The sequence below is a fragment of the Miscanthus floridulus genome, chromosome 2 (genome assembly GCF_019320115.1).
Source record: "Miscanthus floridulus cultivar M001 chromosome 2, ASM1932011v1, whole genome shotgun sequence".
Taxonomy (NCBI): domain Eukaryota; kingdom Viridiplantae; phylum Streptophyta; class Magnoliopsida; order Poales; family Poaceae; genus Miscanthus; species Miscanthus floridulus.
In genome coordinates, this window is record NC_089581.1 from 116130565 (window position 1) to 116147515 (window position 16951).

Consider the following 16951-nt stretch of genomic DNA (forward strand, 5'->3'; position numbering starts at 1 on the left):
CAAACCCCATACCGATAAACTATCGATTCACTTTCGCTTATATTAATATTCCCGGGTGGAATTTAGAAGCAGGTATAGGGCTTTTGGTAATGTTAAAGTTACGTAATTTGTATTATATTAGAGGCATTCAATAGTGGTACTTTAGTCTCTACATAAGTCCAGTCTCATTTCATTGTTTCCAAGCTAGACTGTCATGTCATATGAATGAAATAAAATTTGGATGAAACACCCCCTCTCAATACAAAGTTTCATTACATGGTTTTATAGACATTTAATTTTATAACTCATAGAGAGTTGGTAATCATGCCAAGTGAGTTTCATCCCCATAAAACTCAATTCTTCTCTCTCCTTCATTAAGATGTTGCCATGTCATCAAAATTGCATATGTGGCAGGCTATTAAATGCAAATGAAACTCTCGTGAAATTTCCAGAGATGGCAACGGCTTCTATGGCTTCTGGACCTAAAAGGGGTCGCCACGGATGCCACTGGACAAACGATAGTGGTGGCTGAGCTGGTGGTAAGATGGGGTGTCATGGGCGTCACCCGCCAAGATGGTAGGAGAAGCCGGTTGCAAGGATTAGCAGCGGTGAAGGATAGCCATGGAGGCGGGGGCGCGTGATGGTTGCGCCGGTCGGGCGATGAGCAGCGTCCCACGATCTGTTTTATGGGTGACCAGTTGTGCATATTGCTTCCTCCTTCCCACTTGCGTTCATGTCGATGGCCCTCCAAAGCTCTTTGAGGCCGAAGTTTAGGTTTGGGATCGGGTTACATGCTATTTAATAGCAGCCATGCTATAGTATTTTACTCTCACCACCCGTGCAGCGGCAGACGAGGCAGCACTGCTTAAAGTGTAGCCGAATAGATTCATTTTTTTTTTATTTTGATGCCGATCGAAGGGCAGCAATTTATTGTCAGGAACTGATTTTCTCACGATCGATCACAAACATTACTACAAGCTACCGGCTGGTAGCAGGCAAACATTACACCGGGGCAGGGTCCAGAGGCCTAACAGCAACAATAGTCCCAGCAGGAGGTTCCCCCTGCCCGGGGCAGAATGTTATGCAGTAGCAACGAGAGGGGAAGCTGCGGCACTTGCCGCCAAGATTGTCATCGCTTTCATGCCAGCATGCATCTGCGCAGTGCTTCGTCTCCCAGCACCACCCCGTAAACTTTCCGCTCCGATGGTAACAATCATCATACGCCTCAACGGACGACGCCATCCCTGTATGAACGCGTGGGCGAACAAAAACAAGTTCACCCATCGAGAGTTGCGATTGCGACTTGCCACTTCTTACATACATACATACATACATACATACATACATACATACATACATACATACATACATACATACATAAATAAATAAATAAATAAATAATAAGTATATAGCTCATGCATATGCACGTACCTGCGGCAATGATGATGAGCAGGACGGCGGTGGCGGCGGCTGCGGCTGCAGAGAGATTTCTTCGTGAAGACTCCATTGGTTTATTGTTACTATTATATATATTATAATTATTTTGGTTTTGATGACCGCGAACAAGTGATATCCGATTGAGGCTTGAGGGGTATATATGTATCACCCGTCGAAGACAAGAAATTACATGGCCACTCCAAAACCTTTAAAAAATTATGGCAGGTAGTAAATTTTTTATTGCCAACGTAGGAGTATACTACAGAAAACAGCCTCCTTTTGAGATCCCCTATTACCAGCCCCTTTTTGGGCTCCTTGAATTTTAGACAAAATCGTACCCGCTGTGTTTGTTCAGAGCAAAATGATCATACAGATTATGAATGTAATTAATCTGTGTAGTTTCTTTGTTCATGTTGTAAAGTTAAAAGTAACTTCATAGCCTGATCTGCTTCTTTTTTGGCAGCTTTTCTGACTACAACCGGTTGCCGTGGTTCCGTGGTACGGACATCCGCCCAACTAGGCCCCACAAAAATGTCCAATGGCTCAACGCAAGAGATTGAAGGGCCATGCATGGAAATTCCATTTCCGCGATCGATCGCGCCTTTTGAATCGGGTGATCGATGGATCGGCCGAGGAACCGCTGCACGCGCCGCCCAGTATGCAACGCTGCATGCTGCCCTGACGTCATTTTAAAAAAGCAAAGCATTTAATCTAAACTGATATAATTTCTGAATAGTGTATTCATTTTTAATTCCATCTGCACTGACATGCTCTACGTGACGAGACGAACAAAACTAGACCCTACTTACATATGTTTCAAAAAAAATTATTTTAGTGACAAATTATGTATATTAACTTATAACATATAACTTATAACTTATAATTTATTAACTTATAACTTAGGCCAGTGGCGGCTTTAGGCCGGGGGCCGCTAGGGCCATGGCCCTAGGCGTTGGGCTGTTTTTTCTATACTGTAGCAAGAAGGCCTAATACAACTAGCCCATTAACTCTATTGAGTGGCCCTAGGCTTGGATTTGGCCCAATTCCGCCACTGACTTAGGCCGAATGTTAGATTCTAGGTCCACTAAAGTCTTAGTCCGTATGAGATTTTGACTCAAGGTTGACTCTACTTGAATAGGTGATATCTATGTGGTGAAGTTGAGAGAGACGCATGCACACGCACACGTCCCGAGCAAGCTGTGCCTGGCCCGCCATGACATGAGTGGTGTAGGGTAGATTTTTTTGCCACTTAGGCCAATTGATGGTGCATATTCAAGGCTCAACAAAGAAGCCGTTACTGACGTAACTCATGTGAGAGTAATACATGTTCGTTACTCATAATATGACAGCTGCGGCAATTTCACGTTTAGTCTTCATGGTAACATGATGGTGTCTAGGTTTATCCCCTCCGTTGGCACTATAAAGAGATCTCTTATCCTTTCTCTCACACGTGTAACACAACACACCTCTCTGCCTCCGAGACCCAACACATATTCTTTGTTGTCACGGTTGTCCAATCTCCGTTGGTCCCAGTACTCCTACGTCCATAGGCATCCTAGAGAGCAGGCCTTCAAAACCACGATGTCCGCTGCGAACCTGCATGGGTGATGGCCGATCATGGTTTTTGGGAGCGCAAAGTTTTGAGTGACTGCTCATTGTTCGACGACTTTTCAACATGCGTTGCAATACATTGTTGTTCGACTACTTCCTGACATTCCAATACACTGCATCTACTATTTTCTAGTGAATGTTCGTGATATTGCATTGTAAACCTCTTCCTGCATCGGCTGTGATCCACATCATCGAATATCCCACTATGTTGACTAGTGGGAGCGGCGGCACTGGTGCCTCTAGCACTGGCCCCGCCTTAGGGTCAACTTATGTTGCTATGATTTTATTCATACGGTTAACTTGTTTTTGTTCATAGAAAGTATGAATAGATCACACGTGTACATGCTTGTTATGAATATTTTGCTAATATGAATTAAAATATGCCCGAATGTGCCTAAATATCTAACAGTAAGTTCACATCAGACCATGAAACATGTGCTCTTGTACGGTCTAGGATTGTTTCTAGGCTGGAGTAGTCCAAAGGGTCAAGGTCAACCTCAGCCATTCTCGACCCAAGGGAACAAGAGACCTTAGGTATTTTTTGAATAAATTCAATCGGGTCCAATCTATATAGATTAGAGTAAAAAATAAGCTAATTTTATTTTTATCTAAATGGATCAGATACAACAAATGTTTTTTAAGATTTGTTTGACAGTGCTCCAGCTTCTCCTAAGATAACTCTAACTCAGGATGCTCTAGTGGAACAACTTTTGTAGTAGAGCTAAAGCATTTTAGAAAAATATTTTATAAAATGATTTTAAAATGTATTTTTGAGAGGAACCGATAGCAAAAAGTTTTTTGGCTATGGCTCCCAGTTCAAAAAGAAAGGGCGCCGGCTCCTTGATAGTTTCAAAGACCATGAAGCCGTTTTCTCAATCCTGTTTGGTAGTGTTTCTTAAGAAGTCGTAGCCGGAAAGCCCTACCAATGGTTCCTTATTAGATGAAGAGATACAGCGAACATAAAGAGAGGTTAGTCAACGAAAATTTAGCGCCACCCTTTTTATTGTGACAATGTGTCTGCGTTTTTTCAAGAAAAAAAAATACATGCCAACATTACACATAGGTATGGTTTTCTCGTTTATTCAAGAATCCATCGTCCTCACTCTGATCCGTCGGGGCTGCCATAGCCGCTGGCATCAGCGGCGTCGCCGCGCAGGGCGTGATGCACCAGCACGGCACTTGCCACCGGAGTAAGCAGCTATCGTTGCACTCTCTCGAGCTAAGGCATAGACCCTTGCACGTGTCGCTCTGAGACGAGCACTCTTTTGCCTGAGCTGGCCCCATCTCTGCACGTAACACACAACGCACGCGCGATTCAGGCACGCCGACAGTAGCCAAAACCATTAGATATGTTGCGAGTTGTTACATGTCTCAGGGTTGGACAACGTACCAGCGGCCATAGTGAGTAGGAGAGGAGGACGACGGCTGCTGAGAGCTTCCTATGTGAAGCCTCCATTGTCGATTGCTTGTGTGCGTCCAAGGAAACAAAATGAAGGGTCAAGGGAGTATGCAGATGAGTGAAAAGCCTTGGGTGCTTGATGGGGGTTATATATGTTGGGGGTGTCCCTAATCGCCACCGGGCTATTTTAGGGTGCTTCGATTACTGCTAGAAACGTAAGGCAGAGAATAAGTTTTGACCGTTGATAGTTCCATGTTTTAGTTGTTGCTATAGTTACTACACATAGATGTCAATCAAACTAATGGAGCCATCTAGTCTTAATCTTTTATATTATACTATTGGAGTCATCCAACGAAGTTTCCAGGACAATTCTCGTGAGATGTGTTAGGTAAAAAAGATAAATTCTAAAAACTCTTCTAGAAATCAGAAACATGTGACTGTAATTTGGTATACTTTAATTGTCATGACCATTGGATGTTTCTTATTCACCTATCTCATTATGAAAGGTTCATAACGTAACCTCAAAAATCTGCATCAAAATTACCTAATTCTATCTTTATGAAATATAATAACAGTAATCCCTAAATTTATTTTTAAATTACCTGGATATGCCATCAGGTAACTTATGATGCCACAAAAATAAACTAAATGTCTCTCAAATACAAATATAAGTTATTATAAAACATACTTCAGTTTATCTATATCTATATCATCTAATATTAAAGAGCAAATGGATTTTTCCATCCTTCTTTTTTTACTTCCCGTAGTATCCTTACGCTCCTCCCTCTCCCGTCTATGATTCAGACTCACAACCTATGCCATACGAGTTAGTACTGCCTGTTGACAGTACAGAGTTCAATTCTAACATGCGGCTAGTGATGGTATGGAATCTCCATATCCCATATATGATCCGGACTCACGACCTATACTAATACGAATTAGGACAACAAGCCCAATGATAGTAAGGAGTCCTACTCCAAGACGCGTACGGTGAGGCTACAGAGTCAAAGTCCAATATATAGGAACATATGAAATAATCGTTGAATAAATCTCTTGAATCATAAATCGTCCAGGTGACTGCACCACAAGATATACGTTTTGTTGCAACTCACGGTCATGATTACTAGTCTATACCTAGTATTAAAGTGCCTTCGCAATCGTCATGTACCGTATATGACCTGGCTGGACTCATGATCTGTGCTTCATATGACTGGCTGTATGAGCTGTGGCTGCTTGTTTTGTACAGTACCTGCTGAGAAGTGTGGCTCAAGCAGGCAGCGGTAACAACGCTGAAAAACACAGCCTAGCACGGCCTATTTCCATGGACAGTTGTCTTAAAGGGACTGTCCCTGAAAAATGTATTTTCTGGGGCGAATTTCTTAACAAATCTGTCTCTAGACATGCTTTTATAGAGATGGTTGAGGCCCTGTTCGTTTCGCTGAAATTTGGCTCATGCTGATGTTTATACTGATTTGTTGTGAGAGGAAAACACTGTTTGTTCGCTAAAAATTACTGCTGAAGTAGTTCAATGTCTTACCGTATATGCGTAGTGTCGGTTTTAGAAACCACCCTTGAAGATTTGTTTTTACCGTTTGCAAAAATCTTTTCTACCGTAGTGTGTTTCACAAACTCTAATACGTGGCCGGCCACGTTCCACCCAAAGCGCTTGACCCCGTGGGCGGTGGCCCATGAGCCCACTTGACCTTGCTGATGTCGGAGAGGAAGAGCTGCTAGCATTATGGTATGGGTGTTAGGGTCTAGGATTTTCGCGTGGCTTTCCATGGCTTTCATGCCTAAAAGGGGTCGCTGGGGAGGCCACTGGATAGACGATGGTGGCGGTTGAGCCGATGGTAAGATGGGATGTCATGGGCATTACTCGCCAAGGTGGTGGAAGAAGATGGTTGCACAACACGAGGGCAATGGTGCTGGTCGAAGAAGGAGAAGTAATTTGGATTAGCAGCGGTGGAGGATAGTAGTGGAGGCGGGGGCGCTCGCTCGAGCTAGGACGATGAAGGTGCTAAGGTTAGCGATGGTTGCGGTTGCAGATGGCGATGGTTGTTGAGCTAGTAGTTGGGCGATGATCGGCGTCACACAATGTGTCAAAGTTTTAGGTTTGGGACCGGGTGACATGATTCAACGACTAATGAGGCATATGTGCATGGTCAAAAACACTCGGATGCTGATTGAAGCGCAGCAATTTATTGTCACGAACTGATTTTCTCACAATCACAAACATTACTAGAAGCTACAGGCCGGTACCAGGCAAACATTACACCGGGGCAGGGCTCATCCAATCGTTGCCGGAGGCCTAGCAGCAACAATAGTCCCAGGAGCGGCCCTTTGCCCCTGCGGGCATGTGTGCAGTAGCAACGAGAGGGGAAGCCGCGGCACATGCCGAGGTTGTCGTCGCTTTCACTCCAGCATACATCTGCGCACTGATCCGGGTACAAGCACCATCCCTTAAACTTTTTGCTCCGATGGTAACAGTCATGACCCACCTCAACGGACACCATATCTGTATGAACGCGTAGGCGAACGAAGAACATTAGCCAAAGCATCAATCAAGTTCACACATCTAGAGTTGCGGTTCTGACTTCTTGTATTTATATAAATGGATAGTATAGCTCATGCATACTATGCGACGTACCGGCGGTGATGACGAGCAGGACGGCGGCTGCAGAGAGATTCCTTCGTGAAGGCTTCATTGGTTTATTACTATTATTGTTATATTATTATTTTGATAAGAATGGGCCAATGGAGAACGAGTGATATCCGATTGAGGGCATACCCTAGCAATCTATAATTGGAGTATTATTGTATACTAGTATAATGCTCGTACTAATGCTACAGTGATATTAGGTAATTCAAATCATACTCAAACATGGAATGAGATTGACTTATGATTCGAAAAAATGATACGAAGACAAAAAAAAAAAACAAGCCAAGCCTCATATCTATCCAAGTCGATAGACTCAGAGTCTGACTCAGCAAAAGCACGAGATGCCAAGCTTGGACAAGCTCGTTTACAGGCATGTTTCATAGAGGATTTAAACATCAAACATCTTTTGTTTCACATGCTTGATCTCTATAGCTTGGGAAACCAAGGCAATAATCCCAAATATACAGGAAAACACATCTTGCATGCTTAGAAGTCGAAATTGTTTGACAATTTATTAAAGGCCACCAGGTCACCACAATCCAAGTTATCTCCATAGTAGCACCAAAGCCAGGATATCTCTTAGACAAGTGTCATTCTCGGTGGGGTTTCCAATTGCCAACAAAAACACAATGGTTTGATGATTGCTTCCTCCAAATAGTTGCTTCAAATGCTAGGGTGGCATTCAGTTTCATTAACTCTGGGTGGTTCAACATATCCTGTTTTAAACTTTTCTAAGAGAAACCAATAATAACACAAATTGATTTAATATTGCATACATCAAAGCAGCTGATGGCCAATGAAAATCAGTTTTCATATATGTCTATATCATAATAGCATGTTGGTCTGCATGTTTCATAGCACCTTGTCACTGTTCAGATTCTAAAGTCACTATCCTCAAGCGCAAACAAAGGCAAATCAGGACCCTCAACCTGCACGAATGTCCTGCCACTCAAATCCTGGAGCGTCTCTAGGTTCACATCTTTTTCTTTTCTAGTTTGAATAATGGTAGCCATCATTGAAAGCAACATTTGTTCTGTAGCTATATAAATTTAAATTGCCCTCTTGTCCATCTAAATGAAAAAATTACTAAGTTAAAATTCATTCATCTCAATGCCATGTAATAAGCATAGATGGTGGTCAAACCAATTTTTTTTACTTTTTAGCCCTTTTTTTGAAAGTTTCTCACAAATAGACCCCTGGTGGAAAGAATTTAGAAAATGGACCCTTAGCTCGGCGCCATTGATGCTGGCACTGAGCTAACACATCTCGATGCCAGCGTCCCTGGCGCCGAGCTCTTAGGCGCAAAGCAGACGTGGCGGTGACATGGCAGGCGGCTCGGCGCCAGCAACCCTGGCGCCGAGCTCGACGCCGTGGATCTTAGCACCGAGCCTGGCGCCAGAGTTGTTGGTGCCGAGTTGTCTATCATGTACCCTGGCCATGATCATGATGGGAGGCTGGGACTGGGAGTGGGAGCAACAGCAGTAGCCATGGAGTCCAGTCCAGTCCAGTGCACCATGTTCCTGCATGTGATGGTCTCTGACTGCGCGCCTTTCCTGTCGGCTTTGGCCACCCATGGACTCCAAAAAAAGCAAAAAAATAGAGTAGAGCCAGTAGAGCCAGGTAACCTACACTAGCAGCAGACGATGAAGATCTTGTACCTTGGAATTCGCGAAAGCCACGCACCATCCGCGTCGATCAAAGCTATCGTATCCCTGCATTGCATGCCTTGCAGCTGCACTGCACTGCATGCAGGCAGAAGAGTACAGTTACATGCGTGTTTTCTTTTTTTCAACACAAGCGATCGAAGAACGTGTAGCTGTAGCGCTTTGCTTACAGGCAGGCTTCTCTTTCCATTTGAGAGAGAGAGGGAGACGGCTCATTAGTCATTAGGCCACGCACGTATGCATCGCACCTTGCTGCTAATGAATGACGACGTATCTTTCTAAATTCCTAGTATTCCTTCCGTCCTAGAAAAAAAATGCAATTTTAACGTAGTGTCATATTTTAATATCTTAAATTTGACAAACTAAAAATGAGAAATATCAATATTTATGATATCAAATAAATACTATTAGATTAATTATGAAATGTATTTTTATAATAATTGATTTGAAATCATAAATATGAATATTATTTGTTAAACACTTAATTAAACATGAACCACTTTAACTGACACTAGTTGCATTTTCTTAATGGAGTGCTAATAGTTTCTTGCATTGTGAGTGTTAACGATACTAGTATCTAGGAGTACGCGCAAAGCGTTTGTTGTACTAGGAGTACTATCAAGTAGTACTAGTTGTTCGGTAGTTGACGCCAAAATTGACTGATCCCTTCATTCACTGGAGACTTTAATTTAACTAGTGGCCATGCACCAATGACACACGCGCGTGTCTCTATGAAAAGACATATTTATCTCTATGAAAAGGCATATTCATATCTAAACATGTGATTAAAATCACTCCTATGACATCAAGGACCAAGCATTACATGTGCGGAGCACACATGTTTGTGGTTATGATAATCAATAATATATTACATTATTGTATATTATTACAAGCAATATATATTAGCTCGACAAATATAGTACCAGAAAAAAGCAACAATACTTATTTTATTTGCTAGCATAACAATACTTGCCAATTAATTTCAAAGATCTTAAATAAAAATTAGCTCTCACCTTGAATCTTCCAGGCCTTTTCAGAGCACTGACCTACTACTACACCGATCGGTGCTGTGTGTTAATAATTACTAAGCAAGGTGGATTAACAAACACCTAGTACTACTTGATAGTACTCCTTCCTGCTACATAAAATAAAGTGATCTTGTTGCGCATGCTTTGAGACTGATGAAAAAAGTTGATTGCTTGTGTTGAAAACAAAAGAAAGCACGCATGTAACTGTACTCTTCTGCCTACATGCAGTGCAGTATAGCTGCAAGGCATGCAATGCAAAGATGCGGCAGCTTTGATCGACGCGGACGGTGCGTGGCTTTTGCGAATTCCAAGGTACAAGATCTTCATCTTCTGCTGCTAGTGTAGGCTACCTGGCTCTACTGGCTCTACTCTATTTTTTTGTTTTTTTTGGAGTCCATGGGTGGCCAAAGCCGACAGGAAAGGCACGCAGTCAGAGACCATCACATGCAGGAACAGGGTGCACTAGACTGGACTGGACTCCATGGCTACTGTTGTTGCTCCCACTCCAAGTCCTAGCCTCCCATCATGATCATGGCCAGGGTTAAAACAGACAGCTCGGCACCAGCAACCCTGGCGCCAAGCTCGACACCAGGGTTACTGGCGCCGAGCTGCCTGCCATGTCACCGCCACGTCTGCTTCACGCCTAAGAGCTCGGCGCTAGGGACGCTGGCGCCGAGACATGTTAGCTCGGCGCCAGCATCGATGACGCCAAGCTAAGGGTCTATTTGCTGAATTCTTTCCGTCGGGAGTCTATTTGTGAGAAACTTTCAAAAAAAGAGCTAAAAAGTAAACAATTCGGGCGGTCAAATGCCCGTACACACAGATCATGTATATGTCCATCTAAAAAAAGTCCTTGTTTTAGAAAAAATAAATTTATTATAATTTCCATGTCCACACAAGTTACAACATTCTTCCATGTTTTGTTATTTAGATGCTCAGATCTCATTCTATCTCTCTAATCTATTGGACCACATAAGTAATTCTTTCTTTCTCAAGGTTCATATCCTTTTCTTTTTCTAGTTTGAATAATTGCAGCCATTATTGAAAGCAACATCTGTGCTGTAGCTAAATAAATTCAAATCTTTGCCCTCTTGTCCATCTAAATAAAAAAATTACTAAGTTAAAAGTCATTCATCTCAATGACTCGTATTAAAGTCATTCATCTTAATGACTCGTATTAAGCATAGATGGCAGTCACTACAATGCACCAAGACCCTGACTGCAGCTAAGCTTTGAACTGATACTCTGCTTGTGGTAGTCTGGCTGGAAAAGAAACTCTTAGAAACAACTTGTTCCAGAAAATAAGACCATGGCTTGGAATATGAAGACAACTATACAAGTATAAATTTTTTGTTTGCAACATAGATTAGTTTCAATGAAAATATATTTTCACCAACAAACTGAAACCCATTACCAACCACAAGAAAGCAACACAGACTATGAACCGACAACTTCATGGTTGATAAACTGAGTAATAGGCAGCATGAATCAATTGAAGCAAATTAATGAACAAAGAGAAAGAAAGTATCTGCTGGGAATTTTCTGATGGCAATAACTTTGCTTATTCTTTTGTCAAACAAAGCATGTAGTCTGTTTAGTTGTTTCTTATTTGAGAGTAAACATCATCAGGATGTATAAAAAAAGAACTTACAAAGTAAAGAACAGACTTGGTGACATACCCTGGAATAATAGCAAGGATAGTCTCTAGCAAACTAAATTTTGCATCCTCGCCTGAAATCATTTTGAAAAGAAAAACAAATGCATTCATTTTAAAGAAATAAGCAAAAGCTCTTCCCCTAAGCATAAGATGGATGCAGATTAGAATGACTACCACATATGTGAAGATCTGACAGAGCCAATTAAAAGGCATTTAAGAATGCATATGTCATGAAAAATTGGTCTAGATAGCTTTATCTAAAGTTTATTTTTCATCACCATGTTGTTGATGTTTCACCACCGATAGCCTGCCACGGGGGTACTTGGGGCAGTTTGTTCGGGCTTCAGCGTATGCAGAACTCGACGGTAAACGCAAGAGACAGTCAATTTATCCTAGTTCGGGCCCTCGACCGTGATCGAGTAACAGCCCTACGTCCAGTCGGTGTTAGCCTTTGCGTTGGATTGATTGTAAAGTGTTGTGTTATCTCTAAATCTCTTATGTTCCCTCATCTAAGGAGCCCTGCCCTCCTTTATATAGTCAGGAGGCCAGAGTCCTAGTCGGTTTACAATATAGAGTCCTAGTAGGATTACAGGGTAGTATTACTACTAGGATTACATGGGAGGAATCCTAATCGAACTAGATCTCCTCTCTTCCTTGCGGTGTATCCTATGGGTCCCACATCGACAAGCCCCCGAGCACTTCATGGTTGAACTCTGAAAGCCTTGTCTTGTTCCTCCAGGTCTTGCCGAGCAGGAACAAGCGTCGCCCGAGTTCTTTCTTGAGTGAAATCATGTAGCGCTTCTTAGGATCTTCGAGTGGTGTGTGCTTTTTTTTAAAAAAGTACTCCCATCTTGGTGTAGCCCCCGAGCCTCCTGCTATTTGGAACAAGGAGCCAGAGGGTCTTGTCTTGAAATTGCTCTAATTCTTCATCGAAGGGCTCCCGAGCATATACCCGGGTTCTTTTTGTCGTGAGGCCTTGAAGTGGTCTATCTTGAAGAAGTTTTCTTGGTGATGTGCACTTTTTCGAAGAAAAAAGTGCACTCACTGAGTGTAGCTCCCGAGCCTCTTGCTATTTAGAACAAAAAGTTGGAGGGTCTTGAATCTGAGTTGTTCAAAGAACTACCATTGCAAGTCAACACAGTTGCGCCACCGAGTACTTTCCATAATTAGCTTGCGTGCTTGATGTCTTCTTTCATGCTGTTGTATGTCATACCTCTTCCTTTGTTTCACTTGAGTAATGAAAGTACATATAAATATGCACGTGCATCCTCATATTTGTGCTCATGTTGCTGACATAAAATATTCTCGTTCGACCATGATCCGATCCATGTAAGGCAACCTAGATAATCCATCAAAAGGCTTCAGGTGGGCAGTCCCCTCGCCGGAGACCCCATATGACCCCACCTTAGAATTTCCAAATCACCGCAACAAGGTCGACCTTAGCTGTCGAGTAGTTGATCACCCCAATCGAGTAGTCGATCACCGTGGCCGAGTAGTCGGATGCCCTGGCGACTTGTAGAGCAGCAACCGAGTAAGACAGCACGGGGCATGTGTCTCACCCAATGAAGTAGTGGCCAAGTAAGGCAGCCAGCGGTGGGCGAGCTCCTTATTTGATGACGTGGTCCAAAAAATGGTTCCCTTTCCGGTGAGTAGGCTTCACGGATTAAGGCCACAACAACCTAGGTAAATCAACTGTAGTAGATCCGCGGAGGCATATGGATAATATTTAGAGATATATGATGATTAAAGAATATTTGAAAAAATATTAAACCATGACTTAGCTTGATTGACGGCCGCGTGGTAGAATCAGCGCGCGATCCTGACATTTTGCGCTCAGGAGACCCCAGTGGTTGTAGCCCCCGAGCACCAGCTTGCGAGTACTTGGACATGAGCTGTCGAGTAGTTGGTCACCGCAGCCAAAGTAGTCGGAAACTATGACGAGTAGTCAGACAACTGGCTTGTTTCAGCCATTTTGCTTTTTGGTTCGGGTGTTAGCTTATTAGCTACCCTCATCGGTGGGCTCAAGCATCTTTTTAGCTCTTTTGCTCTCGACCGGTATGCTCAGGCATAATTTCAGCCATTTTGCTTTTTGGTTCGGGTGTTAGCTTATTAGCTACCCTTATCGGCGAGCTCAAGCATCTTTTCAGCTCTTTTGCTCTCAGCCGGTATGCTCAGGCATAATTTCAGCCATTTTGCTTTTTGGTTTGGGTGTTAGCTTATTAGCTACCCTCATCGGCGGGCTCAAGCATCTTTTTAGCTCTTTTGCTCTCGGTCGGTATGCTCAGGCACAATTTCAGTCATTTTGCTTTTTTGGTTCGGGTGTTAGCTTATTAGCTACCCTCATCGGCGGGCTCAAGCATCTTTTCAGCTCTTTTGCTCTCGGCCGGTATGCTCAGGCATAATTTCAGCCATTTTGCTTTTTGGTTCGGGTGTTAGCTTATTAGCTACCCTCATCGGCGGGCTCAAGCATCTTTTCAGCTCTTTTGCTCTCAGCTGGTATGCTCAGGCATAATTTCAGTCATTTTGCTTTTTGGTTCGGGTGTTAGCTTATTAGCTACCCTCATCGGCAGGCTCAAGCATCTTTTCAGCTCTTTTGCTCTCGGTCGGTATGCTCAGGCATAATTTCAGCCATTTTGTTTTTTGGTTCGGGTGTTAGCTTATTAGCTACCCTCATCGGCGGGCTCAAGCATCTTTTCAGCTCTTTTGCTCTCGGCCGGTATGCTCAGTGAAAACAACTGGGGGAAAGCCATAATAAGACATATATTGTCGAGGAACACCATCTTTACTAATCATGAACGTTGATCTCTTGTGGCTTGTATATATATTCTTCCTTGAGTTGTTTTCATGCGTAGAATCTTCTTAGTTGGCTGATGTGCCATGTATTGTTGACTTCTTTTCCATCTTCAGTTATCAACTTATACGCGCCAGCTGTCGATGTTTTGATGATTTTGCTTGTCCGGGTTGTCTCGGTTGTTTCTATCAAGGAACCTTTCTCGTGTCTTCTCCTCTACAGTAATCATCTTTTCTACTGTGCGTCTGAATTCTTCATTGTTTCTCGGATTTTCTTTGCAAAAGTCCTAAAATTGCCACCTAGCCATGATTCCATGAGAGAAAGCTTCGATTACTTCTCGTTCGGTGATGTCATGTACTTGAGCACGTAGTTCGCCAAATCGTCGATAGTAATTTCTGAGACTTTCGCCTCCTTTCTACTTGAGTCCTTTTAATTTTGCGTGGGTGATGGGGTGCGTAATGATACCCGCAAAATTTTCACAAAAAACTCTTTGCAAGTCTTTCCAATTTTTGATTGACCCTGGATTTAATTTGTCGAACCATTGGAGGGGCATGGTTTCTAGGGCCATGGGAAAGAACAAGGTCTTGATATCGTCGTCTCCTCCGGCTAGTTCAATCAACTGTGAGTAAATCCTAAGCCACTGCTTTGGCTCAGTCTTGCCATCATATTTAGAGTGGTTGGACGGCTTGAACTTGTGAGGTAGTCGTATTGAAGCAAGTTTGTTTGCAAAACAGGGGAATCTATCGTGCGTTCTGGCTTCTATGTATTCTGATTCAGCACCTCCTTCTAGCCAACTATTGTCTTGGTGAGAGTAGTTCTATGGGGCTATCTGAATAGGTACTTTGCTTCTGATCTTTCTTGGTTGTTTGACTCGGTAGTTTTGACTATGGTCCCTTCTACTTTCTCTATTGTGACTTCCACTTGGTCCAAGTCTCTCGAAAGTGGACTTCCTTTGATTTTGATCTTCCTTCCTATGAGATGTTGACCAGGTAGGTAGTCTTGAGCGGGCCCTTTTGTCGCATGTCCTTAGGGCTACTGACTGGAGGAGGTCTCGGAGCTGTTCCTATTTTTCACTAGGAAGTGATGTCGCTCCGAGTTCTTCTAGTGCTTCTCGGATCCTATTGTAGGGTGTATTCGCCACGCGTCTTTCTTCAACTTCTTGTTCTGATTTTCTTCTATCATACTCAGCTAGATCTGACTCATATTTGATCCAAGCTTCCTTGCGCTGCCTAGCACGACATTGGCGTCCTTGTTTCAATTTGTTTCTTCTTTCCCTGGCTTGCCTCTAGTTCTCGGTCTCACCATCATGCCCCTAGATAAATGATGATATGTTGGACTCAGATTCATCTGATGACCTGATGTCGGGTGCTTCCGGGGGGACCAATGGTGATCGAGGATGGCGAACCATGAATACTTCTCGTGCATGAATTGTTCTGTTATCGGTGTTGGTTTCCACACTATCGGAGTTGTTGATGATTTTAGTAGAGGCTTTAAGGTCACAGATTGAGTCTCCTTCTTGGTAGGGTAGAATTGTTGTCGTCGTTGTGCCGACTATTTGGGTACCGCTGTCCTCAGGAATAGAACCTGGCCAGTGGACGATGCAGTCTTGATATGTTATAGTTAGTACGAGGCCTTCCTGAGCTCCTTTTAGTGGCATTCTAAGCACCGGATCAAGGGTTCCTTCGGGCCGTGCCTGATAAGGTTTTGCCATGTTGTGGAGTCTGAACGAAAAAGGACCTAACTTCTTGAAAGGACTCTGAGTGTATTTTAAGTTGTTTTCTTGATAGGCTGAGGCCACGCTCTGGAGCCCCACCAGAAAAGAACTTGGTTTCTCGAAAGAACTCGGTAAAGACTCCATCTCGAATGCGGAGCCTGAGTTTGAGTCGGATGCACAAAGCCATGAAATCTGAGTTGGATCGGACATCATGAGCTGCATGAATCTTCTGGTGAGTTGATCTATCATAGTCACCGAAATAGAAAGGTGTTCAAGGTGATCTGAATCTTTGAGGAGATGGTTTTGGAGCTTGCCATCATCGCTTGCCTCGTAGATCCATGAATCGAAGATGAAGGTTGATCCCGTTGAGAAGATCATGTTGTCAAGGTCCATCGAGCTCTCGGATGCAAATTCACCGAAAGCCCCTACCTAGCGCGCCAGCTATCGATGTTTCACCATCGATAGCCTTCCACAGGGGTACCCAGGGCAGTTTATTCGGGCTTTAGCGTATGCAGAACTCGACGGTAAACTCAAGAGATAGTCGATTTATCCTGGTTCGGGCCCTCGACCGTGATCGAGTAATAGCCCTACGTCTAGTCGGCATTAGCCTTTGCGTTGGATTGATTGTAAAGTGTTGTGTTATCTCTAACTCTCTTCTGTTCTCCCCATCTAAGGAGCCTTGCCCTCCTTTATATAGTCAGGAGGCCAGAGTCCTAGTCGATTTACAATGTAGAGTCCTAGTAGGATTACAGGGTAGTATTACTACTAGGATTACATGGGAGGAATCCTAATCAAACTAGATCTCCTCTCTTCCTTGCGGTGTATCCTATGGGTCCCGCATCGACACATGGATTTTCTACTTTTTCTAAAAATCTGATAGCAACGTATAGATATAGAAAAATATATTGTTATTTCGTAACAAACTTCAAAGGATGAAAATGTAGATCTTAAGGAATTAATGAAGTCCCTAACTTTAGTAGGGCCCATCAACCTCCTTTCCTCTCAACATAAA